The following is a 14,943-nucleotide window of genomic DNA, read 5'->3' as shown; positions in this document are numbered from 1 at the left end:
AAGAAAGATGGCCAATAGACACATGAAGAAATGCTCAACCTCTCTAGCCATAAAAGAAATGTAAATCAAAACAACATTGAGATACTACCTCACCATATCTTAGCTATGGTAAATAATGCTGCAATAAACATATTTGTGCTGGTAGCCTTAATATGGTCTTCTTGTAATCATTTGGGTAAATGCCCAAATGTGGGATTGCTGGGTCGTAGGGGAGCTCTATGTGGAGTCTTTTGAGGAGCCACCACACTACTTTCCAAAGTGGTTGAACAAGTTCACATTCCCACCAACAATGCAGTAGGGTTCCCTTCTGTCCACATCCCCTCCAGCATCTGTTGTTATTAGAGTTCTTGAATGTAGCCATTCTAACTGGGGTCAGGTGGTATCTCAATGTTGTTTTGATTTGCATTTATTTTATGGCTAAGGAGGTTGAGCATTTCTTCATATGTCTATTGGCCATCCTTCTTTCCTCTTCAGAGAAGTTTGTCTTTAAGTCTTTAGCCCACTTATTTATTGGGCAGTTGTTTCTTTGAGGATTTGTTGTTGGGGGATTTAATTTTTTTGAGTTCCAGGTATATTTTAGATATGAGATCCTTGTCCATTAAATGGCTAGTGAAGATCTCCCAATCCATGGGCTTTCTATTGCTCTTGCTAGCTATGTCCTTTGCCATGCACAAACTCTGCAACTTCATGTAATCCCATTTGTTCAACCTTTTTTTGATTTGTTGTGTTTCTGGGTCTCTATTAAGAAAATTTTAGCCTGTGCCAACGAGACCTAGAATTTCTCCTATTCTGTCCTGTAATGTTTTCAGGGTGTCTGTTTTGACTCCAAGGTCTTTAATCCATTTGGAGTTGATTCTGGTGCAGAGTAATATATAAGGATCTAGCTTTAGTTTTCTACAGGTGATTAACCAATTTTGCCAGCACCATTTACTGAAAAGGCTGTCTTTCTTCCATTGTATTTTTTTAGCTGCCTTATCATCAACGATTAAGTGGCTATAGGTCTGTGGGTTCATTTCTAGGTTTTCAATTCTATTCCATTGATCCTCAGGTCTGTGCTTGTGCCAGTACCAAGCTGTTTTGATTACTACGGCTTTGTAGTAGAGTTTAAAATTTGGTATTGATATTCCAGCACTGCTCTTTCTGTTAAGGATCATTTTGTACTATTGGAGGTCTTTTATTGTTCCATGTTAATTTTTGGATTGCCTGTTCTATTTCCTTGAAGAGTGAGGTTGGAATATTGATAGGTATCACATTGAATTTGTAGATAGCCTTGGGAAGTATCTCCATTTTCACAATGTTGATCCTTCCAATCCAGGAAATGGGAAGGTTTTACACTTTCTAAGTTCTGCTTTGATTTCCTTTTTCAGGTTTTTAACGTTTTCAAACAGATGCATAGTTATAAACTGCTTCAGACACAATTCCCAGAGGAAACAGGTAGCAAAGTTAATTTGCTTGTTTCAAAAGAGGAAGGTGAAAGGGAAAGATTGCCTCCCAGCCAACATCATGGGTATGCCACCTATGCAGAAACATGGGGCCCCAAAAGGCCCAATGCTTAGTTTAATGCCTTACTGTTACTGCCATCTTGAAATTCTTAATCATTTTGTCTTTGAACTTATTTTGTAGGGGAATTTGATTGTGAGCGTGATTAAAGAAGATATGGGCTACCTTATATGGGTTTTTCTGTTTTTTGTTGTTGTTGTTGGTCATGGGGCTTGAACTCTGGGCCTGGGTGCTGTCCCTGTGCTCATCAGCTCAAGGCTAGTGCTCTACCTCTTGAGCCACAGTGCCACTTTCAATTTTTTAGTGGTTTATTGGAGATCAGAGTCTCACAGACTTTTCTGCCCAGGGTTGGCCTCCTAAGTAGCTAGGATTACAGGCAGAGCCACCCACCCCTGGCAGTAACCTTATATGTTTGTTGGTCTTTGTCATCCTTTTCCCATAACATTCATGATACTTTGAGGGCATAGAAATCCAATGGACACATGATGCATCAAAAATTCAGGGATACTGGGCTGGGAGGGTGGCTCAGTGGTAGAGTGCTTGCCTTGCATGCACGAGGCCCTGAGTTCGATTCCTCAATACAGCATAAGCAGAAAAAGCCAGAAGTGGCACTGTAGCTCAAGTGGTAGAGCTCTACCCTTGAGCTGAATAACAGCACCCAGGCCGAGTTCAGCCCCAATGACCAACAAAAAAAAATTTCAGGGATACTAAAAATGAGTGGGAGTAATGGGGTTTTTTTTATGACAGAAAGCCCCCAAAAGCCACATTTACCAATTGAACAGAATTTGTTTAAGGTAGCCATGGTGTTCTGAGAAACCAAAAGAACCAAGAGGTCTTATCATAGCTTCCTTACCCTTTTATTAACCAACATCCTCTTGCTCTGAAAATGAAGACAGAAGAAAAGGAGAAGGAAGGTCTTATTTCAGTAAGCCAAGGGCAGACTATTTAAAAAATGCTCATATCAAGAAGTGAAAGAAGCCGGGTGTGAGTGGCTCATGCCTATAATACTAGCTACTCAGGAGGGAGGCTGAGATCTGAGGATTGCGGTTCAAAGCCATCCTGGACAGCAAAGTCCTTAAGACTCTTATGTCCAATTAACCACTCAGAAAACCAGAAGTGGCGCTGTGGCTCAAGTGGTAGAGCACTAGCCTTGAGCTGAAGAGCTGAGGGACAGTGCCCAGGCCCAGAGTTCAAGCCCCATGACCGACCAAAAGAAAAAAAGAAGTGAAAGAAAAATATTTGGCTTGGTTTTGTGTAGTGGCTCCTATTATTCTGTTAAGAATGCAATATATGGACATGTAAGAGCTACAACATATTTTATATATTCTTTATTATGAAAATACCGTATAGAGGGGTTACAATTACATGGGCAACATAATGAGTACAATGAGTATCAAGCGTTTTTGGCTACAACATATTCATTGCATAATTGTGTTGATTCTGCATAGAGGTTATATGCTCTTGTATTTTAATTTAAAGTAGCTTTGGGAATCTTGGGTATGGGATTTCATGCTTGCAATCCTAGCTACTCAGGAGGCTGAGATGGAGATTTGAAGACAGCCTGGATAGGAACATCTGTGAGGCTCTTATTTCCATTTAATTACCACAAATCCAGAAATGTAAATATGGTTTGAATAGAGAGCACCATCCTTTAGGAAAAACAAAACAAAACAAGTGAAAGTGGGAAGCCTTGATTTCAAACCCCAGTATCAGCACACACACACACACACACACACACACACACACACACACACACATTTAGTATTGGGTAATCAAGAGATGAATGGTCAAATTCATATTAATTTTCAAATTTCTAAATTTCATTTAGTTAAAATTATATTAAATACAAAATTTATAAACACCCAATCCAGAGAGAAATCAAAGACAAAGCTGTATATTTTACTGACTTTGATACTGTTTCTGCTTTTTGAGCAAGGCACTCCTTATTTTTATTTTTTAATCAGTATAAATAATTTGTACAAGAGAATTCATTGTGTGTTCAAATGCACCCTTTCTATTACTCTTTCCAACCCCCCTTTTTCCTTCCCTTTAAACAGTTTTGATTGTTTTTCATTATGCTATTTCAATGCATATATAAAATATATTTCAAGCATATTCTCTCCTTATCATCTTTTCCTTTCTTCTTCCCTCCACCACTCCCCCAAACCAGTTCTCTTTTTGCAATCATGTAGTATTATTGTTTAGGACTATATTCTGCCTATGAACAAAACCATGTGCTATTTGTCTTTCTGAACTTGGCTTATCTCGCTCTTTGTACTGGCTCCTGCAATTTATGTAATTGGAGATTGCCTTGATAGTTGAATTTGTGGTTTTCAATAAGTCTGCAGCTTCACAAGCCCCCACTTGATTGTGGATGCTGGAGTCCCTGGTGGGGGAGGTATTGTGGGAGTACGCATGATTTAGTACTGCTAGCAGGAGGAGAGGAAGGCCAAATTAAGAACACACAGAGCAGAGGATGAGTAAGGGGGGAAAAGTGGCCAGTGGATTCTCTAAGAGCTTTGCTTCAATAAGAAAGCTACAGAAACAATGCAATGCTGAGGTATTATCATCTGCCATTTTCCAAGTGGGCAAATCAAGAAGAGATGGGAGTGGGGGAGGGGCCAGAGTTCTGCTTCACCATGACAGCAAAAAGGGTTTCAAAACCCTGAGCCAGGCCATTCTCCTTCAGAGTGAAATGTACACAATGTGAAAGACAATGGAAATTGGCTGAAAATGCCATTTGTTGTGAAATATAAGGCAATCTCAAGCTTTGTCCCCATGCTTAACCCTTGGTATTTGGTGTGGAGGAAGAGGGGATAAATGAATTTCTGCCTCCCACACATATCATGTAAAGAATGTTTGCAAACTCTCCGCTTCTCCCATTGCAGAAAAAGTGGTTTAGATGACTTTATCTAATCTCTTCTTTAGAGTTTAGATACTTAAATATATTCAACATGTGTGTATACATATATACACATATATATACATACACACATATATATTCTTGCAGGTGTAAAACATTTTCTAAATATAAACTAAGTGAAATCAAATAGTTTGCTCAATGTCATACAAATTGTTAAAGAAAAACTCAAAATCTTTTACTTTTTAGCATAATAACTAAGATAATGAATCTTGTTCCTTTACTTGATAGAGACAGCATATGGTTTTCTCATTTGGTGTTGGCTGGTATGATTTTGTGGCAGAAAAAGATAATGAATTATTTTAGACAAGAGCTGCTTCAGATATCAATAAAGACAGTTGACAGTTTCTATCTGTGACCAAAATTCTCTTTTGTCATATAAAGTAGTCATAGATCCTAGAGATTTGGAAATCATTGGAAAGCCATTATGCTTGCAACATGCATGAAAAAATTGGAGAAGTATATCATTCAACAAATCAGCAAGGATACATAAGAATTGATGATATATATGTGCATGTGTATCTGGACATATTATATATAGTGCTATATATACATATATAATTTTCAAACTTCTTGATCTAACTAGTTTCTAGAACTCTTCACCAAACAATAATATAGTATACAAACATACATACTTCACTAATATACCTTCTGCAAGATAGATCATATTGTGAATCATAAAACTGGAGCCAAAAAATTAGATATAATAGAAATCATATAAAGTATATTTTGAACCACAATGAAAGAAAAATTTAGAAATTTAATGGAATTTAAATATTAAATAAGAAAACGTTGAAATGCACAAATATTTGGTAACTAAATATTACTTTTCTAAATTACCCATTGGTCAGAAAAGAACTCACAAAGAAATTTTTAAATGTTTTGGAGCTGAGTGTATATGATATCATAATCTATCAAAATGTATGGGATACAGGGCTAACAAGGAGATGTATGTCCATAAACAGTTATGGAATCAATCATGGTAAACAAGTGCATATAGTCCTAGTACTAAGGAAGTTGAGGCTGCAAGACTCTTTCTCAAAAATGTTACATAAGCCATGCATCTTGTATATACATTTTTCTAATTTGGGGGGGGGGAGGGAAATAACAAAATTCTGAAATAAGGATATAGATCGACCCATTGTAACAATGAGATATACAAGACACTATGTTGAAAATGAACTTTTCAACTTGGGGGAAGGAAGGAGTTGGGGACATGGGGAGGGAAGGAATGGTAGAGGAAAAACAAAGGAGGAGGTAACAATGCTCAATAGGAAATGTACTCATTACCTTATTCATGTAACTGTAACCCCTCTGCATAGTATTTTTACAATAAAAATATATAAAAAATAATAATAGGCTTAGGAAAAAGAAAAGAAAGATCTCATATCACTATAAGCAATTAACTATGAATTCCTCAAAACAAGAGCAAAGGAGACAACAAGGCAGACCGAAAGAAGAAAACTGCAAATATTTCAGTAGGAGTCAATAAAGTTCAAAACAAAAATCGTTGAACCTGGTGGCACATTGCTATAATAACAGTACTCAGAAGGGAAAAGCAAGAGGATAACAAGTTTGAGGTGAGTCTAGGATACATAAAGGGACTAAGTCCTGCCTCAGAAAACCAATGGCTGGAGATCTTGCTCAATAATAGAGTATGTAATCAAAGCCTTGGATTCAATCAACAGCATCTCAAGTAAACATCACTAAAGGAAAAGATCAGTCAAATGATAGTTACTATTTTTCTTTTGCTTTATTTTGTTTTGAGACAGAGTTTTGCTGTGTAGCCCAGGCTAGCCTTGACCTAGCAAACTTCCTGCCTCCGCTACCTGAATACTATGATTACAGGTATGCCTTATTAATTAACAAAATTAATTTTCTGAACAAATAAAACCGCCAAAACTTTTAACGATGAAACAAAAGTAGAAAAGATAAGTAGAAAAGATATGACTTACCAAAGGAACTTCTTCCATCTAAGAAAGATTATCAACCAGGTGCTGGAGGCTAATGCCTGTAATCCTAGCTTTCAGGAAGCTGAGATCTGAGGATTGTGATTCAAAGCAAGCCCAGGCAGAAACATCCCTATGAGACTCTTACCTCTAATTAACCATTCAAAAACAGGAAGTGGCTGTGGCTCAAGTGGTAGAACACTAGCCTTGAGCAAAAGGGCTCACAGACAGTGCCCAGGCCCTCAACAGACAAGGAGGAAGAGGGGCGGGGGTGAGAAGGGAAGGGAGTTGGGAGGAGGGGAGAAGAAGAAGGAGGAAGAGGAGGAGGAGAAGCAAAAAGAAAAATTATCTGAAAAATCTATATAGTGATGCTTAACAATTGAGTATTTTTCCCCTTAGATGAGAAACATCTTCTACTCCACATTGTTAGAAAAGAGTCTTTTGGAAATGAAATAAAACTTCATAAATGATATAAACATGTATATAGAAATCCCAAGGAATCTCAAAAACACTATTAGAACTAATAAATAAATTCGGTAATGTTGCAGGTTGCAATACGAATATATGGAAAGCACTGTGTGTGTGTGTGTGTGAGTGTGTGTGTGTATGTGTGTGTGTGTGTATGTGTGTGTGTGTGTGTCTGTTGTGTCTGTGTGTGTATAATAAACCATCCAAAATGAAATTAGGAAAAAGTTTCAACCATAATATCATAAAAATCAGAGTTTAGGAATAAATTTAATAAAAGAATATAGAACAAAAAAATAAAATATTCTAGATAGATAGATAGATAGATTGTCTTGAAAAGGCATAGCCACAGAAACAGAAAATAAAGTAGTAGTTGCCAGAGACTAGAGGTGAGAAAGTGAAGTGAGTGTAAATAAGTAGATTTCCTTTCAGAATGACAGACATGGTCTAAAAGTAGATGATAGAAATTGTTGCACAACTTAATAAATTTACTAAATATTCTTTAATTATACACTTTAAATGCATCTATAGTTTATAAATTATGTCTAGCTGGGCACTGGTGGTTCATGCGTGTAATTCTAGCTACTCAGGAGGCTGAGATCTGAGGATCACAGTCCAAAGCCAGCCTGGGCAGGAAAGTCTGTAAGACTATTAACTCCAATTAACCAGAAAAAAATCCAGACATACAGCTGTGTTTCAAGTTGTAAAGTGTCAACTTTGAGTGGAAAAAGCTCAAGGAGAGCACCTAGGCCCTGAGTTCAACCCAAAGACAGGCCAAAAAATCCTAAATAATAATTCTAATGTCAACCAAATTCCCCATTGAGTATGGAACATCCCTCAATTACTTTGGAATATTGGCTACTGTTTGTTGCCCAGAAAACAAAGTCCATAGTGGCATCCTTTCTATAAGGCTAAAATTATAATATAGTGTTTATTGAACTCATGAGCTAAGTACTGTTCTTAAAGCACTTGAAATATACATAATAAATGCTCATAATGGGGCTGGGAAGGTGGCTCAGTGGTAGAGCCCTTGCCTTTCATGCCTGAGGCCCTGGGTTCGATTCCTCAGCACCACATAAGTAAAATGAAAAAAGACAACCGGACCCCCCCCAAAAAAGAGTATAAGCAAATAAATGCTCATAATAAATTTGTGAGTTAGATTAAATACCTTGATCAAAGTCATACAGATGGCTGAACCTGGATTCAAATTCATGTCTGTCTAACCCTGGGCATCTGGTCTACATCTCCACATTCTCAAGATCTTGCATAAAACTAGAAAAAAAAAATCATTCTTTTAAAGACTTTATAGCTACTTGACAACTTAGCATACAATTATCTTAGTGTATTTTCTGTTGCTTTAACAAAGAACTCGAGACTGAGTAGTTTAGAAAGGAAAGAAGTTGCTTTGGTTCATGGTTCTAGAGGCTGGAAGCCCAAGATTGGGTGGCCACATCTGGTGAGGGCCTCATTCTAAAGGACTGTAATGAAACAGAAAAACAAAAGGACATGAGAGAACATAATCACTAACTCCTGCATGAACTAACTCATCAGGAGAATTAACCAGTTATGTGAGAGAGGCATTAATCACTCTGAATGACCTAATCACCTCTTAATGTCTCCATCACCCCTCAATACCATTATACTGAGCATCAAAATTTCAACATGCATTTTAAAGGATCCCACCCATATTCAAACCACAACAGCAATTATGAACACAGACTTTAAGACAAGGAAGATGTCTTGAAATGGTACTGTGTAAAAGTCACTTTAGACTTACTGACTTAATAAACAACAGTGAATATTTGTCTGTTATTATCCCCTATTTCTGGAAATCAAGAATAGAGAAGCAATTTGGCTGATTCTACCTCAGTATTTCACATGATATTGTACTCAAAATATCTTCCAAGACCTGCCAAATAAAGCTTGATAAATCTGGAGTATCATTTCCAAGGTGACTCACTCACATGCCTGGTAAATTGGTACTGGTTTCTGTGTGTGTCTTCATAACACGACTGCTTGTTTCCTCCAGAGCAAGCTGTCTGAGCAACCATGGTAGCAGCTGGGTTGTCTTTTTGTATCTAACATCAGAGCTCACACACCATCATTCTGCAATGGTGTACTCACACATAGTATTAGAATACCAAAAGATGAAGATCATCGTCAACCATTTTAGAGGCTAGCTAGTACAAAAAAAATGTTTAGCTCATTCTGGGAGGGTTCAACAGCTGGAAATTTCAAGCATTTGGTTCCATATTTACAAGAGACATACTCATGACACTCTCCCCTAATCACAAGAACTTGGTATAAAGTTATGGAGAACATCCTGTCGGGCAGTAGTCTTGTTCTGCTCTCTGCACATGGCAATTTTAGAGGACCCAACTGGTGAATGGGAAACTATAATGTGGCCTGTGGTGTCTCTACATACACACCCCTTATCCTATGTTTCTGAAATTCTATTGTGGTAAGCCTCCCCTTGTTTATGATTTCCTATCCTTAGACTTTTTGTGCTTCCCTACATTCTCTACTCCTTATATAAATGGCCTTTCCTGTGAACTGTCATCTTCAATTTTCTTTTAAATATAAAGTTTGGAATGTTCTAAGTCTGGAATACTAATTCAAATAGTGGGTTAGGAATTCATTTGGGCTACAGTCATCTTCCTTATCCACACATCTTCATCCTTGGGTTCAACCAAGCATAGATTGAAACTATCTTGGGGAAAAGCTGCAGCTTTTGTGTGATGGTGGCTCATTCTATGTACCCAGAAAGAAGAGATCAGGAGGATCATGGCTCAAGACCATCCTGAGCAACACAGTTCACAACCAAAAAAGAAAACTTGCTGTGATACCATACACCTGTCTACCTAGCTACTGGGAAATATAAATAGGTGGATCTCAGTCCAGGCTAGCCCCAGACAAAAATCAATATGCTATCTCAAAAAATATCCAGAGATTAAAAGGCTGTAGGCATGGTTCAAATGGTAGGGCCCTGTCTAGCAAATGTTGAGCCTTATGTTTAAACCCTAGTATCATGAAAAGAAAAATACATCTTGAACATGTAAACAACATTCTAGCCATTATTTCAAAAGATATGGCACATGTGTTTAGGTATATATTATTTTCGATATTATAAATAGTTCAGAGATGAGTTAAAGTACAAAGAAGGATTGCATAGGTTCTATGAAAATATTATACATTATCTATTTTTTAAAAAGGATTTTGATATCTGAAGAGATGCCTAGAATCCATCTTCCATGGATTCCAAGGGACAACTATATTTGTATTGTAATTGCCTTCTAAAACTTTTCCCCTCACCCCTCTAAGGGTTGCACATAGGAGTTTCTGTTATTTGCAGGCAGACAGGAAGCATTTCTATCTCTTCAAATCATATCAAATCGATTTAAGCCATACCTATTCATTCATTCATTTCATCAGTCAACCAGCATTTACTGAGTTTCTACTAATACAATCATTTCTCTAGGTACTATATAAAACTCATCTTCAAAACTGCAGAGTAGAAAAATGAAACACAAAGTTTCTTTCTTGAGGTCACAAGGGAAGGAAAGGAGCTTACAAGAGGCACTTCCAATACAGCACCCTAGAGGATGCACATATTACAACTGGAAAGGGAAATTTTCCAGAGCTAAAGCTACACATAGGAAAAGCTTGTCAGCCAAAAGAAAATCCTAAATTAGTTCCTTTAAGTGCAGCATTTTTAAGAGTACATTTAAAATACCACCCCCGTGAACACTTCAAAAGGTACATTTCTGAACCTTATGAATATGAAAGTATACTTCCCATCTAAGAGTTGATATTCTGCCTAAAATAAGACAGCTAACAAATGTTGCCTCCTGAATAATTAGATATTGCAAGTGCTCAAAGCTATCAGGACAGGGTATCATGGTTTTAGAAACCAATCAGTTGAAAATGTATTATATTCTTCAACACTATGATTTTTCCCCATTAACAAAGGGGAAATGGGCCATTTATTCAATCAACACTCAATGCTATTCTGAACTGTAGCACTGAAAGTTGGCTGTGGGAATTGAGAAGCAGATGAAACATAGCCCAGCTTCAGTGAACTTTACAACCCAACAGAAAGGCATGGATAGAATAAATATTTCAAAAAAAATCATTCACAAGGGCAATGACTGTTAAAAAGAAACAGAAAGTAAGTAATAATCAATACAAATCCACACTTGAGTAATCATGACAAGATCTATACCGCTACTTTAGCATATATTAAGGCAGTATAACAAATTCATCTCAGAAAGTTCTAAACTTCTGTTCAAACTCCAACCCCATCATTTAGATCCTAGAAGACCTTGGGTAAGATAAATTATTTCTCTAAACCCCATTTTCCTCATCTGGACAGAAAGCCTACTTTTTGGTGCCTTGATATAATTAAGTGAGATGAAACGACATAAATACTGCCTGCCATAGAATGATTATCTAAAGATTTTTTTTGCTAGTACTTAGAATTTGAACTCAGTACTTCATACTCTTATTTAGCTTTTCAGTTAAGGCTGGCACTTTATCATTTGAGCCACAGCTTCACTTCCAGGCTTTGTGCTAGTTAATTGGAGATTAAAAAAAACCTCACAGACTTTCTGCCTGGAATGGCTTTGAACCTCAATCCTATCTCAGCTTCCTGAGTAGCTAGGATTACAAGCATGAGCCACTGACTCTCAGTCTTAGTATCTATATTTATTTGGCTTAATTAAAGTAATATTAAAATTGATTTCCATTCCTCTAGGCAGTACTAGTATTATGAAAGATTTGGGTTTACATGTTCTTTATGTTTTTTTCAGTCATTTGTTTATATCTTTGACATCTTTTGCTAAAGAGTAATATGGGATTCCAGTACTTTCATTTTTTTAAGTTATTTTAAAGGTAATATGCAGAGGGATTACAGTTACATAAGTCAGGTAATGAGTACATTTCTTTTTGAACAGTGTCACCCCTTCCCTCCCTTTCTCCCAGTTTTTCTCCCATCCCTGCTTCACAAGTTTTCAACACAGTGTCTAGTGAGTATCACTGCTGCATTTTATTCACCTTTGATCCCACCATTTCTGTGTACCCCCCTTACTCTTCCCCAAACAGATAAACTTACAAACGACAAAGGGTATAGAAAAAAACAGCAACAAAGGAAAAACAAAACTCTTGCTTCCATTTCTTGGAGTTCTTTTTGACAGATATCATTTTATATGATCACATACACATAGCTATAGAACCTTTGTGGTCCTCTCCTAAGAATATCCTCCTTTGGTCTCACTGCCAACATTTTCTTTTATGTCTTATGTGGATGCACCTGGATTTTGCTCACTCCAGATATTTGGGAGGATATGTTTTAACTCCAGTACCCCAAGCCTTATTTCACTTTTCCTTCCCCCTTCTTCTCAATGACATACTTGGTGAACATTTGGGCTTAAGATCATAAATAAAGCCAACTTTTGAATCAATATCACAACACCTCAGAACACGTTAGAGCTTTTAATACATCTATGAGATACCACTAAGGATACTTGGTCTTAGTTTTATAAGTAGCTAGGGTATCCATTTCAGAAAGACAATTTGGGGATCTGAAATTTTTTTCTATATCTCTTTGATGTATTATGTCAGATTTCATTCATCACTCCAAAAACTGTCAGTGTAAAGCAAATAGCTATTATTCACCTTAAGAGAAAAAGCAAAGGTGTGTCATTCTTTGGTTTAGTGCATTTTGTCATGTCAATGAATAATAATGGCTCCTTGTACTTCTCTCTTAACTTCTGTTGGCATTGTTCCTAAAAGTAATATTATGTAAGTTAAGCATCTCATGTAACTCTTAATAAACGGCAACAGTTTCAGCTTCTCAAAGTTATTATTAACTTAAGTCTGTCTCTGAGTTCCAACTGCTTATATGTGTATATCCACAAATATGTTTCTGCTCGGGTAAGCCAGGAGTGCAAAAAACGAAAAAGCACAGGTTCCTAAGTCAGATATGTTAAGGCTCCAATACCAGGTCTACCACTTAAAAGTTGTCGTAGACTTTGTAGCTATACCAAATTACTTAAGCAGAATAATTTAGGGAAGAAGAATTTATTTTAGCTCGCAGTTTTAGCTCATCATGTAGGAAAGGATATGGTGCAGCAGATCAGCTCACATCATGACAGCCAGGAAACAGAGAGAGAGAGAGAGAGAGAGAGAGAGAGAGAGAGAGAAAATGCCTTAGCTAATGGCCTTTCTCCTTTTCCTACTTTTATTCTCTCTGGACTCCCTGCTTATGGGGAAGGTGCCACCCACATTCAGGGTGGATACTCCCCTTTAGTTAACCCTATCTGGAGACACTCTCACAGATATACCTAGAAGTGTGTTTTAGTAATCTCCTAGGCACTTCTCAATCTAAACAAGTTGACAATCAAGAGTTATACTAACACTGTTGAGTAGGTAAAACATTTCCCTTTTGTAAACCTCAGTTTCCCCACTTATGCTCTGGGTTTCTAAAATGAATAGATGATATTTATCCATTTAGGATATATTATTATAATTATTATGTAATATTTTTTATAATTTAGTACATTAACACCTGATCTTTAGACATCAGCAGTCCATTGGGGATGAGACTTAGGAAATGAATTTTGTATAACAAAAATTTCCACAGGTGAATAATTCTTTGTAGATAAACAGCAGAACCTCAAATCTCACTGATTTGTTCCCTTCATCTGCATCAGGACACCTGTCTCCCCAAAGAAAGGAGTTATTTCTGAGAACTCCTGGGAAAATCTTGTGTGTGTTCACAAATCTTCTCCTGTGAAGTAGAAAAAATGAAGCAAAAATAGGTTTCTCTTCATCATTGTCCCAGTCTTCCAGAACATCATTTTTCACACAATGTAGAAGATTTTACTTCACTTCAAAGCTGTGAACTATGTGAAGTTTAAAACAGCACTATTTTGTTTTATGTGTTTACTCTAATATGCTTCCCTGTCCTGAGCACTAATAATAAGGGGAAAGATCTGGTGTGGATTGCATTTTGTCACTTGGTTAAGAAGCACTGCTGTTTTCCAAATGCTATAGCTGGGTGTTGAGTGTGTCCCCAGAGGCCCTTGTGTTGTTGATCTCAGCCAAGTGTCCTGGCTCAAACCTGTAAAGTTTCTGGTACTCACTCCATCTCAAACCAATGCCTAGATACTGTTGCATGTGCCTCTCATACCAAACTACAGGAGAAGCACAATGGCTGGATGCGATGGTGTGAGTGTGTGTGTGTGTGTGTGTGTGTGTGTCTGTGTGTCTGTGTGTCTGTGTGTCTGTGATCAAAAGGAAGCAAAAAAGAAGATTGCAGCATAGGCTGGCCTGAGCATAAAATGGAACTCTATCTCTAAAATAAGCAACAAAAAGGGGGTGTTGACAGAGTTGATGAAGTGGTTGAACATCTGGTCTGCAAGTATGAGTCTCTCTGAGCTCAAATTCTAGTACTACTTCCAAAAGAGGGGATGGAGGGATTGGTTCTCAGCTTGGTTCTATTAGGAGGTAATAGAAACTTTAAGAAGTAAGATCTAGTAGAAGGTGTTTTAGTCCATGGGGTTGCACCCTAAAAGTGGATAGTGGTATTCTGGCTCTCTCTCATTCCTATTTTCTGCTTTCCGGCCACAAAGTGAGCTATTGTGCTTTGCTACACTCTCCCACCAACATACAGTGCCACAAGTTCAAATAGGCATTGGAAATTCCAAAACCAAGACAAAAGAAACCTTTCTCTTTATAAGTTGACAATGTCGAGATGCATTGGGAACCTGACTAATCCATCAAGTAATACTCATAAGAAAACATCCTTTACTTTCTGCTCCGGAATCCCCTCTTACCAATAGGTCTTAGGCTTTGTCACTGGCAACAAGTTTGGAAGCATACCATGTTTTCCTCCTCTATCACATGTTGTTTCTACCCTGCCCAGATCAACTTGACCCTTACTAAATGTTAATATTATATTTTTTGCCTGTGGTTTCAGTACTATACTTGCCCTTCTTTTTTTTTTTTTAATAATTTTTTTTGGGTCCAGTCGTGGGGCCTGAACTCTGGGCCTGGGTGCTGTCCCTCAGCTCTTCAGCTCAAGGCTAGCGCTCTACCACTTGAGCCACA

This window comes from Dipodomys ordii, unplaced genomic scaffold, assembly GCF_000151885.1.
Source record: "Dipodomys ordii isolate 6190 unplaced genomic scaffold, Dord_2.0 Scaffold134, whole genome shotgun sequence".
Taxonomy (NCBI): Eukaryota; Metazoa; Chordata; class Mammalia; order Rodentia; family Heteromyidae; genus Dipodomys; species Dipodomys ordii.
The sequence above is the reverse complement of the archived record's forward strand: the minus strand, read 5'-3'. Positions refer to the sequence as shown.